The sequence below is a fragment of the Rhipicephalus microplus genome, chromosome 2 (genome assembly GCF_043290135.1).
Source record: "Rhipicephalus microplus isolate Deutch F79 chromosome 2, USDA_Rmic, whole genome shotgun sequence".
In the NCBI taxonomy this organism is placed as follows: Eukaryota; Metazoa; Arthropoda; class Arachnida; order Ixodida; family Ixodidae; genus Rhipicephalus; species Rhipicephalus microplus.
In genome coordinates this window covers 158,522,761-158,542,489 of record NC_134701.1, presented here as the reverse complement: position 1 = coordinate 158,542,489, position 19,729 = coordinate 158,522,761, and the positions used below count along the sequence as shown (strand labels likewise).

General features: G+C 42.1%; 1 protein-coding gene and 1 non-coding gene across 3 annotated transcripts in view; one reads left to right on the top strand and one right to left on the bottom strand.

The window, feature by feature from the left end:
• LOC142796424 (sperm-specific sodium:proton exchanger-like) overlaps positions 1-1,238 on the bottom strand; it is a 111,412-nt gene extending 110,174 nt beyond the window's left edge. For both annotated transcript variants that reach the window (XR_012893831.1, XM_075886959.1), the window contains exon 1: positions 1,008-1,238. The gene's annotated coding sequence lies outside the window, so the exon portion shown is untranslated. The remainder of the gene's footprint in view (positions 1-1,007) is intronic.
• A 17,252-nt stretch (positions 1,239-18,490) lies between these two features.
• On the top strand, positions 18,491-18,571 carry TRNAL-AAG (transfer RNA leucine (anticodon AAG)). Its single transcript has one exon. It is a non-coding gene; the product is annotated as a tRNA-Leu (tRNA).
• Positions 18,572-19,729: the final 1,158 nt, after the last annotated feature.

The following is a 19,729-nucleotide window of genomic DNA, read 5'->3' as shown; positions in this document are numbered from 1 at the left end:
TGGGCGAGGCACATACAATATTTAATAAACCACCACAAAATAATAAAATCTAAGCATGGCGAAGACAAGCTGAATAAAATAAAATGTGCTCTACCACAAGAACTACTGATCAAATTAGGGCTCGCACAGTTAAGCTACAGTTATTCAGCCCCAATAAGCCATGAAAATTTTGTTCGGAAATACAGTTCAAGTTTAACGAACGGCTCAAAATTCATGGGTTTCGAATGCATCAGACAACCTATGTTGCGAATGTATAACGTAAGCTCAGATTTGACTAAACGGGCTGCATAAACACCTAAGCGTACGTACGTGCAAGCCTTGCGAGCCATATCTAAGACGAGGCAGCATGCTGCACGCGAACTCGAATAACACGGTAGTTCAAAGATACGTGCCGGCGTGGATGCATACACCGGCATACGTACGGCTACCCGCAGCAATTTCTGATAGCAGTTTAAAAAAAGGGCGTACAACATATGAAACTTTTCAAACTGCTTTGGACGTACAACATATGAAACGTACAACATATGAACCCGTTGACTCCTGTAGCACACAATATGAACAGGCATGCAAAAAAAAAATCCTCAAGTTAAGAGATCCAAACATACACGCCCTAGGCGTAATCAACGCTTACAGCTAACAAACGCCGTCTTCGCCCAACAATTATTTAACCAAAATATTGGTCCATCGCGAGCAGGGCTCCCTGCCAACACCATTGCCGACAGAGGCGAGCGCCGTCACAACTCGCACAAATCCGCCGCCGAATTCCCACTGCGCACGCACGCGCCATGTGCTTCACACACTGGAGCATGCTTGAATCGAAAGAAAAAGCTCGCCCACGCTTGACTTCCCACAAAAACGCCTTCATCCTGATGAAACGACACACACAAACAGGTTCGCTACGTTAAAAAACTTCACTTATCGCACACATGTAACGAAAAACGTAGCATGGCGTCGTTATCACGCTCTCGGTGTTGACAAAGCGCCGACAGCAGGAATGTGGTATGTACCTTGCGAGTGTTCCAAAATGCGACGCCACACGTCCTCGCTTGAGTAGAGTTCATCTTCGTAATATGCAGCACCGGTAGAACACAAAACACGAACGCAGCGCGCAAGCACACCTCAAAAAACGAGAAAAAACGATGCAGAACCGACAAGCTGCAGTGCCCGACCAGCAAGCAAGCACGCCCAAACATGTATTACAGCTCCGGTTACAGCTCCGCAGACGTACAATGGCGCAATAAAATGCTTTAGTAATGCCTTTAATTATAAAAAGTAAACGAAAATATATATAACATAAAAACAAAGGGGGCAAAATAATTTTATCTTCACAAAAAAACAAACAAAATTAACGTTTGACTTTAGCGCGCGAAATTTGAAACGCTTGCAGGTACAATGCATTTTTAACAAATGAACAACAGCGGTAATAATCACCTAAAACACTCATGTTCTTGAATTCAAACTTTACTATTGTTGACGCACACATTTACACACAAAATTTTATTGCAATGATTGATGGCGCCTATGCATAGGCGTGCCCACCACGGGGGAAGGAACCGGGGGCGGCCCTTGGTCACTTAGGGGGCAATGTAAATCCCTGTAGGTACATAGAGAAGTAGAGAGGGGGCACTGTAACTCGACGTAAGTTTTTTAACTCGACGGGGGTTGCAGTGCCCCCTGCTGATCACCTCATACACCCCCCCCCCCCCCCGAGGGGATGTCAAACAGAATAGATAGCAAATACAAATTTCACGACGTGGGTCGCAGTGTCCCACAACACACACACACACACACACACACACATATATATATATATATATATATATATATATATATATATATATATATATATATATATATATATATATATATATATGTATATATATATATATATATACGCGTGTGTGTGTGTGCGTGTGTGTGTGTGGGGGGGGGCGAGAGGCGTGTCACTCCCTCCTCTCGTACCCTTCTCCCCTTCGCTTCGCAAAGGCGCTGCGTGCACTGACCGTGCCATTCTCTGACCTTTATTTCTTCACCTAAAGAACCACTTCCCGTGCTCCCGCATTGTTGCAGAAGGTAGTGCATTGTTTTCTTTTTCGACAAAGCACGTCTCGTCTTCGATAATGTTGTGAAAACAACTTGCACTCGAACGGCTTTTGACCGAGCAAGGGTGTTTTGTAATAAATTCAAGCTTTTTTTCTCAATTGCTTCTACACATGAATATGTGCTGTTTGTAGATCGTGACAGTAGCCCATTAATTTATTCACATATAATGTGGACAATATAAAGCGGCAAAGCATGTCGAATCATACAGTGCGAGGTGAAGTTAGTCTCTTTTACATTTTCTCAATTATTCTTTGTGTTCTGTAAAGTTTGTCAATGCCTCAATCAATTCCTTGATTTTTTTCATCCCTACGACATTGTTATCTTAGGAAAGGCATGCATTCCTTGCGCTATGCGTGGTATTTTATTTGCAAGCATGGATGCAGCTCGATTCTTGCACGTGCACTCCAGCGCCGGTGGTCTGGTGCTTATGGTGCTGAACTTTTGACCCGCAAGTCGCAGGATCGAATCCCGGCAGTTCACGGTGGCCACATTTTTAATGGACGAGAAAGAGCGCGAGACCTGCGTAGTTAGACTTAGGTGCACCTTAAGTAACCCCAGGTGGTTTAAATTTTCGGAGCTATTCGGTACAGCGTCTCTAATGATTATATGACAACTTTGGGACGTTAAACGGAACAATTTTTATTCCAACAATTATAGGTGTACACCCTTCTGTTCTTCAACACCCTCACGAACGGCATAATAACGCGTCTCTCATAATCATATGGTGGTTTTGGGACGTTAAACCCCACATATCAATCAACGGCATAATAACACCCTTTTGCCAGTTACACCCTTCTCTGAGGGTGTAACAACTAAGAAAAGGGTGTTACATTCATTCAAAAAAGGTGTAAATATGCAAAACACCCTTTTTACACCCATAAGGGTGTGAAAATTTTTACTGTGATAGGGTTGAGCCTAAAAAGAAAAAAGCCACTGGTTTATCGTATCAGTAGCGTGGCCGAGTGGTTTAAGGCTCTGGTTTTAGGTACCAGTCTTTTCGGGGGCGTGAATTTAGATCCCACCGTTGAGAGACTGAATTTTATGCCACTTTCAAGCATTTTAAGAATTATTGGGGCGCTACATCAGGCACAGCCGACTGGGTTAAGTGCTCTCAGTGAGGGTGTTCGCTATGAAAATAATGAAAACGAGGATTCATTCGACAAAAAATGAATTGACATCTGGTAAACGTACTAGCAATGCGGTTAAAAATAATTAGAGGCTAACTATATCTGTTGATATTGGAGTTCGCCTAATACATTATTAGAAGATGTCCGTTAACGCTCTGAACACGCTTCTTCGCCTTCCCAATAACTTGAATTCATAATCGCTATGTAAGAGTTTTTCATTTTTTTATTTTTGATTGAAGTTATCAGTTTCGGCAATTAGTACGTGACACAAATAACTACTGGCTCAAGTAGTCAAATATTTTCCAGCAGTACAGAAACACTCACAGGCATGTAGTTGTTCTCCTGGTAGCGAAAATCTTTCCACGAACGAAAAAACTCTCTCACGCGTAACATTCATTGCATACACAGGTCAAGCATGGTTTGATGCAAATAGCTATAGAGCTGTAGCGGCAGCTGTGAGTGGTAAGTAGTTACAGCGTCGCAAGACGAAGTGGGAATGGAGAACAAGCAAGTGTGTTTTCATCGTTCTGCTCAGAAACTAACGTGGAAATATGCATTGTTTATACCCTCTCCCATGTACCTTTTCATTTGCAAGACACACGTACGAGACCAGGCTGTGATTAGACGGGTGCTGAAGAGGGTCCGACTCCCCCCTCCCCCCAAATTTTAATTTTTCAGGTGATACTAAAGTATTTACACAACTTCACATTGACAACCAGTTGCCAAAGCTCGCCGTTCTACACAAAATACCCTCTGAAAAAAAAATCCTGGGTACGGCCTTGGCTTGGGATAGCGCAACAGATTTATTGTGGAGGAAAAAGACATTCAGGCATTTACGGACGAACGATAGAAAGGACAATGACATTGCCAGCTCGCAACTTTATAGTTACTGAAAGAAAAAAAAAGGAAATATGATGGTTTTTCACGAAGCACGTGGTGTGGTTTTTCTCGCCCAAGAGAACAACACGAATGACTTCCCAAGGTGCAAAATTTTGACTAAAAAATATAGCACTAACAGTCCGATAAGAAGTCGTATCGCTGAGATAAGTGATGCAGAGGAGCCACTGCACCGATGCTTTCTTTCTCTCTTTCTTTTGAATTTTTTTTCTTACTGCTAAATACATTACGCCACCGTTTTCGTTATGCCGCTTCAAGCAGAACAAAAACGGAAGTGCATTGCTTTGTGTCGGTAGCGTGACCGAGTGGTATAAGGCGCTGGTTTGAGGCACCAGTTTCTTCGGGGCCGTGGGTTCGAATCCCACCGCAGCCAGAATAAATTTCTCTGTTGCATAAATTTTCGTAGCACTGTGCAAGTCACAGCCGAGATGTGGGTATGCATAAAAAAGACCAATACATTACCTTGTGCGAGTAAACGAGGGTGTAATTGTAATAATTAAAAAATAGTCTGACACGTGTTAAGTGTGCCAGAAAATGGTCGTGAAATGAAGGAGCCTGAAGTTATTTCGTGACTTTGGAGTTCGCTCATCAAGGTATTGATTTTCATTGCTTACTGCTGCCAAATATAGCTTGCTCGTGGTGGAAACATCCGTAACCACGATGTAACAATTTTTTTTCCACTTTGTGTTTTGGCTTCAAGTAATTAGTGTTGGCAATTGGTGCGTCACTGCTTCTTTAGGAGTTACTGCAGGCTGACGGACAGGCCTTAGAGTACTACAGAAACATTTACAGGCATGTACCCGCTGCCAGGGTTGTGAGCAGCTGTCCGCAGACAAGAAAACTATCGCGAGCGTAACATTAGTTGTACACACATACAGGCCAGCGCAGTATGACGCGAATATTTTCTCAGCTGTAGCTTCGGACCGAGTGATGTGTGGCGATGAATGTCTCAAAACCACCATATGATTATTAGAGACGCCGTAGCGAAGGACTCCGAAAATTTCAACCACCTGGGGTTTTTAACATGCTCCCCATCTGAGCACATGGGCTTAAAGCATTTCTGCCTCCATCGAAAACGCAGCCACCTCAGCTGAGATTAAATCTCACGACCTGCGGGTCAGCCGCCGAGTACCTTAGGCACTAGACCACCACGGCGGCGCACGATACAAAAAAATACAACAATGAGCTGTGGCTTACATTGTACATATCATGCATGTGTTTGTATGTGTTTGCATGTGTTTGGACAACAAGAGAGGAGAGTGGATTAGGGAACAAACGAGGGTTAAGAATATCATAGTTGAAATCAAGAAGAGAAAATGGACATGGGCGGGGCACGTAGCGCGTAGAGAGGATAACCACTGTTCATTAAGGGTAACTAAGTGGATTCCCAGAGTAGGCAAGCAGGTTAAAGTGAGACAGAAGATTAGGTGGGCAGATGAGATTAACAAATTTGCGGGTATAAATTGGAAGCAGCAAGCACAGGGCCGTGTTAACTGGGGGAACATGGGAGAGGCCTTTGTCCTGCAGTGAACGTAGTCAGGCTGATGATGATGATGATGATAATGATGCTTTGTGCCTGCTTATCGACACTCACTTAATCTTCTCCCCCAGTGCAAGAGAAACAGTGTCGCCATGAAGGGCATTGTCGAAGAGAATGGTAGATGTTTGGTGCATCAGTTATGGTTTCGCTAGCTAAATTGAGCAGGTTGTATCGCTTTGCAGTGATTACCAGTGGCTGCTTTTCCTAAATTCAAAAACTGGCTACAGACTATTTGTTGGAAGAGTTCAATTCGACCATTTGCCCAAAGAGCTATTACTACTGGTGAAATAGATAATTGCGTTAATTTCTATAATTACTGCCATAAAAATGTTTGTACCTATCTGAAGAAGCTTTAGCCACACGAAAGCAACGCCGCATCTAGCTCGCGAATTCCTCTTTTCTCTAATTTAAAAAAAACATTTGACACATTTCTTTAATGATCTGTTGGTGATATCTTTAATGAGTCATTCCGTGCCAAATTATCCAACGTTTTTCTGAGCATCATGAATATGGCTGATGACTCACTCGCAAAGGCAAGTGACCTGACTCACACGCAAGGACAATATTGCTTCTGCAAAATCCCACTGACCTGGAATACAGAGAGCGGATTTGGTGCTCTCTACAGAGTAATTGAAAGGCGAATAGGGTTATGGCCAGCAATCCATTGCCAACGGAAGGGTGCTACACGGACTGGGTCCAGTGGGGTGACCTTCAGGTGAGCCATGCAGCTTTATAGATATAAAGTGAGACATCCTGCTTTCCTGGGGAGATCTGCGAATGCAGTAGGTGTGTTTTACACAATTATTAAAATTTTTAGTCATATTCAGTACATATTTCCTATAGCATGCTAGTAGCATTGATGCAGTACACTGATAAACGCTATAAAAAAGAATCGTTTCTTAATTTTATGGCTTTCAGAAGAGCACCCTGCTCTCTGAGACCGAAAGCCTGTCATATGAATACAGAAGCAAAAAAAATTGGCAGCATATCCACGGAGTGAATGATGGATGGTGGGGCGAAGCATTCGTCCATCCATTCATTCTTGCGTCCGTCCATCCATGCGTCCATCTGTGTGACCGTCCATGCGTGCATCCGCCCGTGCGTCTGTTCGTGCGTCTGTTCGTGCGTCTATGCGTGCGTCTGTTTGGACGTCTGTCCCTGCATTCGTCCATACATCCGCCTCTGCGGCCATTCATGCGTACATCCATGCATCAGTCTGTGTGTCCGTTCATCCATCTATTCAACACTCCAAGTACCACCATCTCGCATCTTTTCATCATATATTCCCCATATAGTAGCACCATCATCCAGCGGACATTCCAAGGACTAAACGAGAGTTGGCACACGCACACTTTCTTACGGTTTGCGCTTCGGGTCTACTTCCCACCTTTAACCACCTCGAGTTCATGGTATATACTAGTTCACTGTATTCATGGCACTGCGGCCCAACGCTCGCTAAACCTTTTTAAAACCAAGGAGGTTACGCCCAGCGAGTATAACGTAGCAACGTTTTCCTGTCAGATATTGCTTAATGTACATGCCAATGGCTGCTATTTGGAAATGAGAGACAGGAGAATTCGGCTTTTACTTTCTTACGGCTTGCGCTTCGTATCTATTTTCCACCTTTAACCACCTCGATTTCATGGTATATACTAGTTCGTTGTATTCATGGCACTGCAGCTCAACGCTGGCTAAACCTATCTAAAACTGAGGAGGTTACACCCAGCGAGTATAACGTAGCAACCCTTTCTTGTCAGATAGTGCTCAATGTACATGCCAATGGCTGCTAATGGGGATCGCAGCGTGCGCGTTAACTAAAAGCCGAATGTTCCTGTCTCTCATTCCCGATTACCAGCCACTGGCATGTATATTGAGCACTATTTTTGTTGTTCAACAACGCACAGAAGAAATCACTCGCCGGCACCACCTTGGAGGTCAAAATGTTATACCTGTTACACACTACAGCGGCTACGAGGGACGAACGGGTGCTGCTGTAAGAAGCTTCGCCCCCAAAAACTTTAAATTAAGAACTGGTAGCCAAGGCGATAGTCTCGTTTATGTTGTTCGTAAGGAACAATTGTGCACTGTATACTTTTTAACGGCTTGATGGCTCATCTGGGAGCCATCCCCAGTGGCGTAGCCAGGAAGGCAGGAGAAGCTGCTTAACTCCCCTTCCCCCCGTCCCAGCACAGTGCAGGTATTTTTTTATCCTAAAGCCGGGGATTGTCCTTCTACTGTGACCGGTTCATGACCGCCTAGTTTATCGACGACTCAGCAGAAGGTACTAGTGTGAGTGACAAACCGACAAACTGACTCACGGTTATCAATAAAACCCTCTGAAGCTTCGCCCCACACATCATCATTCACTTCGTAGATATGCTGTGACTTTCTTAGATCTGCATGTGCATACCTACAAGCACACATGAAAACACACAAAAATGTACATAAAGTATGACCGAAGTAGCCTTCCCCTCACACGCCACTCCCACACGAAAAATATCTTTTTGCTACGCTACTGGTCTCCACACTCTAGCGACTTTCGTTGCAGCGCACCTCTGATGGCAATGGAATGCAGATGATAGCCTCATTCGAATTTCAATTGCTCCGCATCATGCTTGCTGTGTGTACCACAGGTCTTTGGAAGTCTGTTGAAGATTGCCCTTGCGAGTGCTTCATGCCGATTGAGGTAAGTAAGAGTAAAGCCTGTGGAGATACATAATTTCAAAAAAAACTACTTCTCGAGTTTAAAAATAATACCCTTCAGTAACTCCACCTATATTGAGGTAGTACGTAGAGCTTTGAAATGAAATGTTGTTAATATTTTTGTCCGACCACCAAGGCAAACTTTTTGATGCTGAATACAGAGATTTTCCCAAAAATGTGAAATTCCCACTTTTTTAAACTATCTGCAAAACTTCAGTTCATTATTATTTCTAATTTGTAGCAAGTCGAAAAGGTCACCAGCAGATAATTTATTTGTGTCCTTGGAATTCACCATCTTACCAGAAAAAAAATCCCAAACCTGGCAACATTATTCAATATTGCTCTTGGAAAAAGCTCTCGAAGACATGATATACATAAGCAAGCCAATATTTTTAGTTATATCACTTCGTTACCTTGCTGGAAATTCCATTTATTGAGTGCATTCCAAAATGACTTTGAAAAATATTGTTGTTTCACGACTTTTCGCTCAGTCGGCGCCATACTACAGACTCTCATAACTAGGGAGGAAAATTTTTGGCAATGGAATTAAATGACCAGGACGAGTTTCGAACTTCGAGAAACGTGGAAATTTTTGGTGGCATATTCGGGGTGGTCAAAAATATGCTGGGTGATTTTGCATGGCATAAGCCTAATTGTTGTATTGTTTAATACATTGAATTACTCTTTTGCTTAATTTGCCTCAACTATTATTGTTACCCAATATTTAGTGTGTTTAAAAAGTTGTTTGTGCTTTCAGACATTTTATTTTGTATGATATGTATTATTATTTATTATGTGCGATTATTTATTTTTGTGCTGCAAGCCAGAGCCTTCAACAAGGCCCATTAGGAGTCTTGAAATGAATAAAGTATATGTGCTCGCCCTGTTTTTTGCTCAGTACTCGCCTGTTGTGGTTGTGCTGACAAAATGTTTTTCGTCTTTTTGAGAAAAGAAGTCTGCATAATACTGTTACAATAGGAGAACAACACTGGTGCTTCGGGTATCTAGAAGTTATGATAGCCTTTCGTATTTTACATTGCAGATACATAACTGCCGATATCATAAATTTTTTGACAATTTTTCTTTACACAATTTGTAGCATGTCTGTGCTGTATTTCGTTTCATGATCATGGCGAAATAAAATTTTTTTCAGTGAATAGGATACTTGTCCTTGTTCGCTTTAACATTTGAACTCACTTCGTAAATTTTTTAGTATGTGCAGGTGCAGTCAAATGCTCCCAGGTGACTTTTCCCCAGGATTAGGTGGGATAGTGGCCTTGGAAATTTTGAATGACCTTGTACTTGCAGAAAAAAGATCTGTTGATTACATATACCTGATGTTTAACCTAATGGAAACACGTTTCTAACGGGCATGTAGCAATAGCATTATTTATAGTGTGTGAGAAATGGATTTACGGAGCAGGTGTTGTTTCGTAGCAGCCGCTAATTTATTTCTTCATTGTGGAGATCTCCGTGAATGTGAATGGGCTGTACATATTATGTGTTCTACGGATCTCTGGTGTACTATTTTCTTTTTACGGAAGTGGTTGGCAGCATGTTACCTACACCTTTTTACGTAATCGATGTAAAATATTTTTAGCAGTTTACGTTTCTGATATTTTTCTTTTCTCTCTCTCTCTCTATGTCACGCATATTGGTTTACGAGATTAAGAAGCTACAAACTTCTTTTCGCTTCAATCTATACTATGATTTTTAAGCAACGTGTCCAACGAGCATCTAAGCAGAAAACAAACAGGGTGCATGTTGTTATTGGCAGTGTATACATTTCTTGCAAAGTAGGGTTGAGCCTAAAAAGAAAAAAAAGCCACTGGTTCATCGTATCAGTAGCGTGGCCGAGTGGTTTAAGGCACTGGTTTTAGGTACCAGTCTTTTCGGGGGCGTGAATTTAGATCCCACCGCTGACAGACTGAATTTTATGCCGCTTTCAAGCATTTTAAGAATTATTGGGGCGCTACATCAGGCACAGCCGACGGGGTTAAGTGCTCTCAGTGAGGGCGTTCGCTATGAAAATTAATGAAAACGAAGATTAATTCGACAAAAAATGGATTGACATCTGGTAAACGTACTAGCAATGCGGTTAAAAATGATTAGAGGCTAAATATATCTTTTGATATTAGAGTTCGCCTAAAACATTATTAGAAGATGTCCGTTAACGCTCTGAACACGCTTCTTCGCCTTCCCAATAACTTGAATTCATAATCGCTATGTAAGAGTTTTTCACTTTTTTATTTTTGATTGAAGTTATCAGTTTCGGCAATTAGTACGTGACACAAATAACTACTGGCTCAAGTAGTCAAATATTTTCCAGCAGTACAGAAACACTCACAGGCATGTAGCTGTTCTCCTGGTAGCGAAAATCTTTGCACGAACGAAAAAACTCTCTCACGCGTAACATTCATTGCATACACAGGTCAAGCATGGTTTGATGCAAATAGCTATAGAGCTGTAGCGGCAGCTGTGAGTGGTAAGTAGTTACAGCGTCGCAAGACGAAGTGGGAATGGAGAACAAGCAAGTGTGTTTTCATCGTTCTGCTCAGAAACTAACGTGGAAATATGCATTGTTTATACCCTCTCCCATGTACCTTTTCATTTGGAAGACACACGTACGAGACCAGGCTGTGATTAGACGGGTGCTGAAGAGGGTCCGACTCCCCCCTCCCCCCAAATTTTAATTTTTCAGGTGATACTAAAGTATTTACACAACTTCACATTGACAACCAGTTGCCAAAGCTCGCCGTTCTACACACAAATACCCCCTGAAAAAAAAATCCTGGGTACGGCCTTGGTTTGCGATAGCGGAACAGATTTATTGTGGAGGAAAAAGACACTCAGGCATTTACGGACGAACGATAGAAAGGACAATGACATTGCCAGCTCGCAACTTTATAGTTACTGAAAGAAAAAAAAATGAAATATGATGGTTTTTCACGTAGCACGTGGTGTGGTTTTTCTCGCCCAAGAGAACAACACGAATGACTTTCCACGGTGCAAAATTTTGACTAAAGAATATAGCACTAACAGTCCGATAAAAAGTCGTATCGCTGAGATAAGTGATGCAGAGGAGCCACTGCACCGATGCTTTCTTTCTCTCTTTCTTTTGAATTTTTTTCCTTACTGCTAAATACATTACACCACCGTTTCCGTTATGTCGCTTCAAGCACAACAAAAACGGAAGTGCATGGCTTTGTGTCGGTAATTGACCGAGTGGTATAAGGCGCTGGTTTAAGGCACCAGTTTCTTCGGGGCCGGGGGTTCGAATCCCACCGCTGCCGGAATAAATTTCTCTGTGTCATCATTTTTCGTAGCACTGTGCAAGTCACAGCCGAGAGATGTGGGTATGCATAAAAAAGAGCAATACATTACCTTGTGCGAGTAAACGAGGGTGTAATTGTAATAATTAAAAAAATAGTCTGACACGTGTTAAGTGTGCCAGCAAATGGTCGTGAAATGAAAGAGGCTGAATGTATTTCGTGATTTTGGAGTTCGCTCATTAAGTTATTAATTTTCATTGCTTACTTCTGCCAGGTATAGCTTGCTCGTGGTGGAAATATCCGTAACCACGATGTAACAATTTTCGTTCCACTTTGTTTTTTGGCTTCATGTAATTAGTGTTGGCAACTAGTGCGTCATTGCTTCTTCAGGAGTTACTGCAGGCTGACGGACAGGCCTTAGAGTACTACAGGAACATTCACAGGCATGCAGCCGCTGCCAGGGTTGTGATCAGCTGTCCGCAGACAAGAAAACTATCGCGAGCGTAACATTAGTTCTACACACATGCAGGCCAGCGCAGTATGACGCGAATATTTTCTCAGCTGTAGCTTCGGACCGAGTGATATGTGGCGATGAATGTCTCAAAACCACCATATGATTATTAAAGACGCCGTAGCGAAGGACTCCGAAAATTTCAACCACCTGGGGTTTTTAACATGCTCCCCATCTGAGCACATGGGCCCTCCATCGAAAACGCAGCCACCTCAGCTGAGATTAAATCTCACGACCTGCGGGTCAGCCGCCGAGTACCTTAGGCACTAGACCACCCCGGCGGGGCACGATACAAAAAATACAACAATGAGCCGTGGCTTACATTGTACATATCATGCATGTGTTTGTATTTGTTTGTGCAGGCTCCACCATATCTGCCAGTAGGTTACAGGGACGGGAAGCGTATTTGTGATGAAAATGTGAAGAAGAAGAAGTGGATGAAATAATAACTTGCCACCGGCAAGACAGTGACTACATCACCGCTGTCTTTTTTGTTTGAATGATAAATGCAGTAAGAGTTCGTTAACCTGAACTAGGTTACTTCAAACTTAAAGGTAATTTGAGCAGGCGCCCTTGTCCTGGCAAAGCCCAGTGTACTTTTATACTAGGGCTGGGAACTCTATTATTCAAAAGCGTCAGTATCAAGAGGGGTTACATCTTACCGGGAGCCCTTTTTTGCATCGCTCACCGCCGAAGTCACTCCAGAGTGATCACACATTGTTGCAAAGCGAAACCAAACTTAACTGACTGTATATGGGCAAAACAACGAAGCAGTAGCCGACACAGCGAAGTAAATTTTCACTTCTCAGGGGAGAATTCCGACGTTCAACCCTTACCTTTTTTTTCTGTCCCTTTCATTCCCATTCCCCATCTCCTGCGTGGTGCTTTGGAGGTGTCCTCCATAGCGAAAGACAGTAACGGCACCGCGCTTATTTCTTCTCTTTTCCTTTAAGAACTTCTACAAAGCATTCTGACGCGGCGCTGTAGCTCGTGGGGAAGCTGCGAACGATACTAATAGAGTCGTGACGGAAGAAACACAGGCAAATGCAAATGACTGATTCCTTTTGAATATGATTGCGTTATCTCTGCCATGTAAAAATAAACGTGTTTTGGAAAATAAATATTGTCATATATTGCAAAATTAAGGCTCACTACTGACATCAGTGCTTGTTGGTGCATTTCATGCAGGATATGAGTGACTAAACATTTATTCTGTTTACTGTTAGAGTTTCATTACCTTAATTTACGAAATAAACGTAATACTTTAGCATTACTTGGAAGCCGATGACAACGTACCACTTCACATGCTGTCGTAACTTGCGCATTCACACTACAATTAAAAATATTTTTAAGGTTTTATCATTACTGTGTTCGAACTTACCTCAATTTATGCAATCATGATATTTTTTTGTTGGTTCAATGTAATGGTAATGGTACTTCACCAAAGTTCGTGAAGTTTTCTGCAGAATTTTAGGCCTATATTGAAGACCGTTCCTCCATCACAGTTTTCTACGCGTATTCGTGTTCGATTACGCATGAGCTTTACTAGATACATATGCAATTCAATCTTAAACTTCGCTGTTCGCACCCACCTAAAAAGGCCCATCACTCACCATTTGCGCTTTTCTCTATATTTTTCTTTTTGTTACTGTTTCGTGCTACGAGTTACGGCGCAACGCCAACAGGAATCGTCTTTTAAGTGAAGTGCCTTTTGATTTTTCTTGCATAGGTCTAGAGAGATGAATGAACGAAAAACTTCAGTTTCGCGAACAAATTCCCCGGTGAAAGTGACACCCGCAATCAAGAGGGCTCCACCTTCACTGCGTTGCCGTTGTCATCTGGCCAACTCTGTAGATCAGCTTGAGCTGTTCTTTAGTCTTCCAGAAATAGGAATTGGTGAGGTGTTTTTTTGGCTGAATCTATGAAATTGCAAGACAACTTTTGCAACAAGTATCTATTAAGAAAATACAGCGTTTGTTTTTGTTGTCTAGCTGTCGAGGCACAGCAGAGGCAGCAGTGCATTTCAGTGTGCCGGTAGCGTGGCTTAGTGGTTTAAGACGCTGCATTTAGGCATCATCTTCTTCGGAGGCGTGGCTTCCACCGCTGCCAGAATTTTTCTGTTTAAACGAGTGTTTTGTTATTCTTTGTTGTGTAGTTGATGTCACAACTGACAGGAGCCAACGTTTTAAACCAGAGCAGTTTACTATGAATCTCAATGAAAATAAGATGTATTTTTAAAAGGAAGAATGAGCTCTGGTAAGCTCACCAGCAAAACGGTTATAAGTAGTAGTGGTAGTAGTAGTAGTAGTAGTAGTAGTAGTAGTAGTAGTAGTAGTAGTAGTAGTAGTAGTAGTAGTACTTTTATTTAGAGTAAGACGGATACAGAGCTCACTGCAGGGGCAAAGGGCTAAAGGCGAACAGCCAGACAAAGGCCCTTGTCCCTCCGCAGTCCATGACAGTGCAAAACTTAGACATCAGCACTGACAAACAATATATATATTCAATACATTGGTTTCAAACAACCTGCAATTGTACACACAAAATTCAAACATAAATAGCATAAGAAGTTTACGTAACACATTTTAAGAATTAGAGGTCACTCTCGTAAAAATTCACAACTGAACGATATCAATGAAACAACTCAAAAACAGACACAAAATGCATGCGGATACAATAAATTGCGCTGTATACACTCGTATAATTGGCATAGAAATTTATGAACAATTTAAGCATTTGCAGAGGCATGAGACTCCATTACGTAGTTCCGATAGTGTAGACCGGTGCTTATGAATAGGTTCTTTATTTGTTTCTTGAAAGTCGCACTACTAGCCCTGAAGTTCAATTGATCTGCAAGGGTATTTAAATAATTGGAGTAATACTGCCAATTTATGATAGTAGTTACATTACTACATTATGCACAGCTGACCGTGACAGCATCGAACATGATTCTTGGTCGCGTCAATAGATTTAATAAATATACCGATGTAACGGTCTTTCTTTTGTAGCGCTCTTTTGCTTGAAGATATTACTATTATAAATGAGTGCGTCACTGCTTCTTTTGTAGCAAAAACAGGCGAAGGACATACTTGCAGGACCTACAGAAACACTGACAGGCATGTAGCCGCTGCCTGGGTTGAGAACAATTTCCGTGGAAAAAGAAACTGTCGCCCTCGCATGATATTCGTCGCTTACGTAAGCCAGTGTGGCTGACGCGAATATCTCTGCAGCTGTGGCTGCAGCTGCAAGTGTAAAAAATCATAGAGCCACGATGTGAAGAATGAACGCACACTGCGCCAATCTGCGTTCATCGTTTTGTCTGAGAACTAACGTAGGAATCTGGAGTGTCTGTAACTTCACCGCTTTAACTTATCAACCATAAAGTAAACGTTTGGGCTGGCTTATGGAATTATTATTGTTGTAAAAAGGCCCTCAAACAAATACAGATGACTCAGAGAAAGGACAATCGTGACACTTTCTCGCTCCCAGCATTAGGTTTACTGAAAAAGAAAGAAACGTGCGAATCCCAAGTTCGTTCCATAAAGAACGTGGTATGGTTCCTCTCTCTTAAGATAAAAGCACGAATGACTTTCTACAACGCATAAAAAAAACTCGCAAGTGGTCTTTCGGGTAACAGAGGCTTATGAACAGTCTCAGATATACGCCATGTCGGCCTTATACAGAGAAGTAGTTTGTGCACAATATTGTCCCTCCAGTATAGGCGAGTGCGAGGTGTCTGTCCACCATGCTCACACGTGCTTCACGTTATCATCATCGTCCGGAAATGTCTCTTGGCTCCTTCCGATAACGCGATTCCAACAACGATTCCGAAAATGCGGAGGACTGCGTTTTGCTCTCGCGCGAGTCTCACCAACTTTCGTAGATGAGTATGCATGCTAGAGGCTACATAGGCCGTCACTATTTTGTAAAATGAATGTGAGTGTGTATGTGACAGGGTACACAGAATCTATATCACCATTTGCATCACCTTGATACATTGTGCTGTACAGACGAGGAAGAAAGCCGACGAAATTAAGTTGCATTATCGTCTTTGTTTTTTATCGTTCGTGAAAATTGGTTGCTGCGACATTAATTAGTAAGCGTTTTACTACCTTCTGTGCTCTTTTAGCAGTGATTGGGTGAACTGCCGATCAGTGATAACCGAGGGGGAGGGACTTGCACACAGCTTGGGCACAGATGGCGACTACAAATTTCTGCAAGCGAGAAAAAGAAAACAGTGCTGCCCTGGAAATTTTTTGACATAGTTCTCGAAGATATAACATTTAACGCAGATAGCCCCCGTGGCAGTTTTTCCTTTACATTCAGCTCGAGTGTGACAACTCGGAGCTGTTCTACTTTAACGACAAAATTAAACGCAGCAATTACTCAACTACACGCTTAACTCTACTTTGCGCACATTTTCTCAGCTGAGGCAAGCAAGCTTCACCACAGCGTTTCAGGTATGCAGCAAGTATGCACTGTTCTTCAGTTTAATCTGTTGCCGTATTTGACTTGAGAATCACAGTGAAAAAGTTGGTAGAAATCGACGCACTGAGTTTGATCATAGTTATGATTAGCAAATTCCCACGGCAGCCTATTTACGCAATGGCCGGAAGACGTTTACAGCGCCTAGGACAGAACAAGACGCATTTAGGCCCACTGGCTGAAGCCATTGGCTGTTTAACGAGAGCACTCGAGATGTGTAATACATTGGGCACAACGAAGGCCCTTGGATATGAGCCTGTGTTTTTTTTTTAATCTCTCAGTGGTCAACGGCTCGAGATACCTAGCCGCCGAGAGCGAGTTGTCTGCAGCAGCATGCCCGATAAGCGGCACGCGGCGTGCGGGATGGCTTGGCATTGACTCGTTCATGAAAGCGTAAACGCTTGGACTGGTTGCCGCCTGATGGTGCGCACTATACAGCGCATATTAGCAATAAAGACATCGGTAGAACAAAGGCCACGACTGTCGTATATAGCAGTGTGTTGTAAAGACAATTCCTTCTACGAAGAATAAAAAAGGTACTCAGCAAACAGAAGAAGGGATCGTGATTTTAGGTAACAGGCGTTCCGTTTCAAATGTCGTTTTGAAGAGCATGCCAATATGAATTTGATCGTCAAGACCACTACACAGATTTCCTGTTGAATGTTAAATAATATCGAGAGTTGATGCGATCATTTCATTCTCTTTTTGTGCCCTTCCTTGAGCTCGCACTTGTCGTTATTACAAGCTATTGCGAGGTTAGTGGGCAAAGCCAATGTTATAGCCCGGGCCCGCGAGTCTATCTCACAAGTTACTTCAAATGAAGGAAAGAAAATGCCTAGTTACGCATTCGCATGCGGAGAGACCACGTGTTCAGTGTAAACGAAGTATGAAATGACCTTGTAAAACGTTGCGCCAAAGCGGAAGGGTTGCTTCAGAGGTTGATGTCCACTACTTATGTTTTTGAGGTATAAAACACTTGATTAGCTGAAGCATAGTCCAAGCCTTGGTGATAGAGATGATTCCAGCTAAGTACCAACTTTGTCCATGTGATCGAGTTATCATGGTGGTTCATTTATTCAGCGTGCCATTGATATATCTATTGCTGAGCGCTTACGGCCCATCCGGTGTCTTTATACGGCACTAATTTTTCTCAGTCAGTACTCCGTTTTATTCGAAAGCAGAATGCAGCGCTAGATCCATCTGGTGGTCAGCGTTGCTTTTGGTGGGGAAAGCAGGTCAGAGCAGCTTTACTTGCTAAAGCAAATGGCTGAACGACTAAAAAGTTTCGAAAAAGAAGTACGTGCAAGGGAACAAAAATATTTCGAAAGCAGAGTAAGCAACAAAAGGGAAAGCAGAACTCGAGGAAATGGCCACATCCAAAGCGGTGAGCTTGATTACCAAAAAACAAAAAGCCATAATTGCAGTGCGCAGGTTATTTATTTATTTAGACATTTTTTTATTTATTTACTTTTAATCGACCAGTAATGAGCAATGGTTTTTGTCTCACTTTGATGGCTCACAGTTCATAGGAGTTTTTTGGTTCGTTAGAAAACTGTTCGCGGGTTTACAAACACCTTGTCGTTATATATGTCGTTTCATTGTTCGCACAGACATATCCGCTGTCCTTTGCGAGGTGGCTAGCTTTCCTTCAACCTGATGTGCACGAGTTATGCTTAACAAGATAATACGTGTTGTGCATTGTTTAACGCCGCCCTCAGCCGAAGCGCTATTTGACCTCGTTAAATCCATGCGGCAGCCGAAGAGGGGGCATGGCTCACAGCTGGAAATAAAGTAGGTCGCCTATCGAGCAGACGTAGGTAGAGTCCGATCGCACGATTCGCACGGCGAAGTTGTCGGTAGCGTGGCCGAGCGGTCTAAGGCGCTGGTTTAAGGCACCAGTCTCTTGGGGGCGTGGGGTCGAATCCCACCGCTGCCAAACAATTTTTACTTACCTACTTTGTTTTCAAGTTCAGGTAATAACTAAAATTTTTGCTTTCACAGCGTTTTCAGTAGTGCGCAGGACGCCATGGATATTATCTAAACTCGCGTCTTTTTTCATGGCCGCTACCGTAAGTAGCCACTGTAACTTTGCAGTCGTTTGCTCTCATCGACACACAGAAACAACGAAATAAAGTGAAAAGAACCCTTTGCCAATGTGAAGAGCACAATGTAAACAAACAAATATATTGATGAGGAATGAGGCACCTGGTAAATAATAATAATAATAATAATAATAATAATAATAATAATAATAATAATAATAATAATAATAATAATAATAATAATAATAATAATAATAATAATAATAATAATAATAATGTTTTAAGGCAATCTGCGGAAGAGAGGCTCCTGCCAACAAACTCCGATTACGAGTGTAAAATCTTCGAGTATCATTAATGGTTTATAATCTATCTATCTATCTATCTATCTATCTATCTATCTATCTATCTATCTATCTATCTATCTATCTATCTATCTATCTATCTATCTATCTATCTATCTATCTATCTATCTATCTATCTATCTATTTTATTAGGGCCCCGATGACTTAATCATCTTTGTGATAGTGACTAATAAAAAGTGTTTACAGAAATATATGAATTGATTGTCTGCATTTTATTTATCAATAAAAATGAAAAAAAATAGCGAAAGCAACTGAACATTAGCTCAAAAGGAAAAGACATTTGGGCATTCTTACTCGTAACAAAGCGTTATTTCTTTCAAGAATGGTCGGTAGCGTGGCCGAGCGGTACGCTTAATATATTACAATTCACAACGAACAATACAAAAAACTTGAAAATAACTAAGCCCGTCAAGCATTACTATAACACATCACGTTCTAGAATTCCTTCATGGTCAGTAGGGCTTCTACCCTTTCTACCCATAAAGGTACACATTCGTCTGTTCTTACTACTTCGAGTAATCTTGAGATGCTTTCTTTAAAATACTCTCTTGCTGGTCTTCTGTCTGGGTCACAATGAAATCCAGCCATTCTAGAGCGCCATATACTGTGCAAGGCAGTCATCATAATAAAATCCAAAGGTAATCCATCCTCATTCTCTATATCCAAATACCTGATCCCATGAGGATCTAA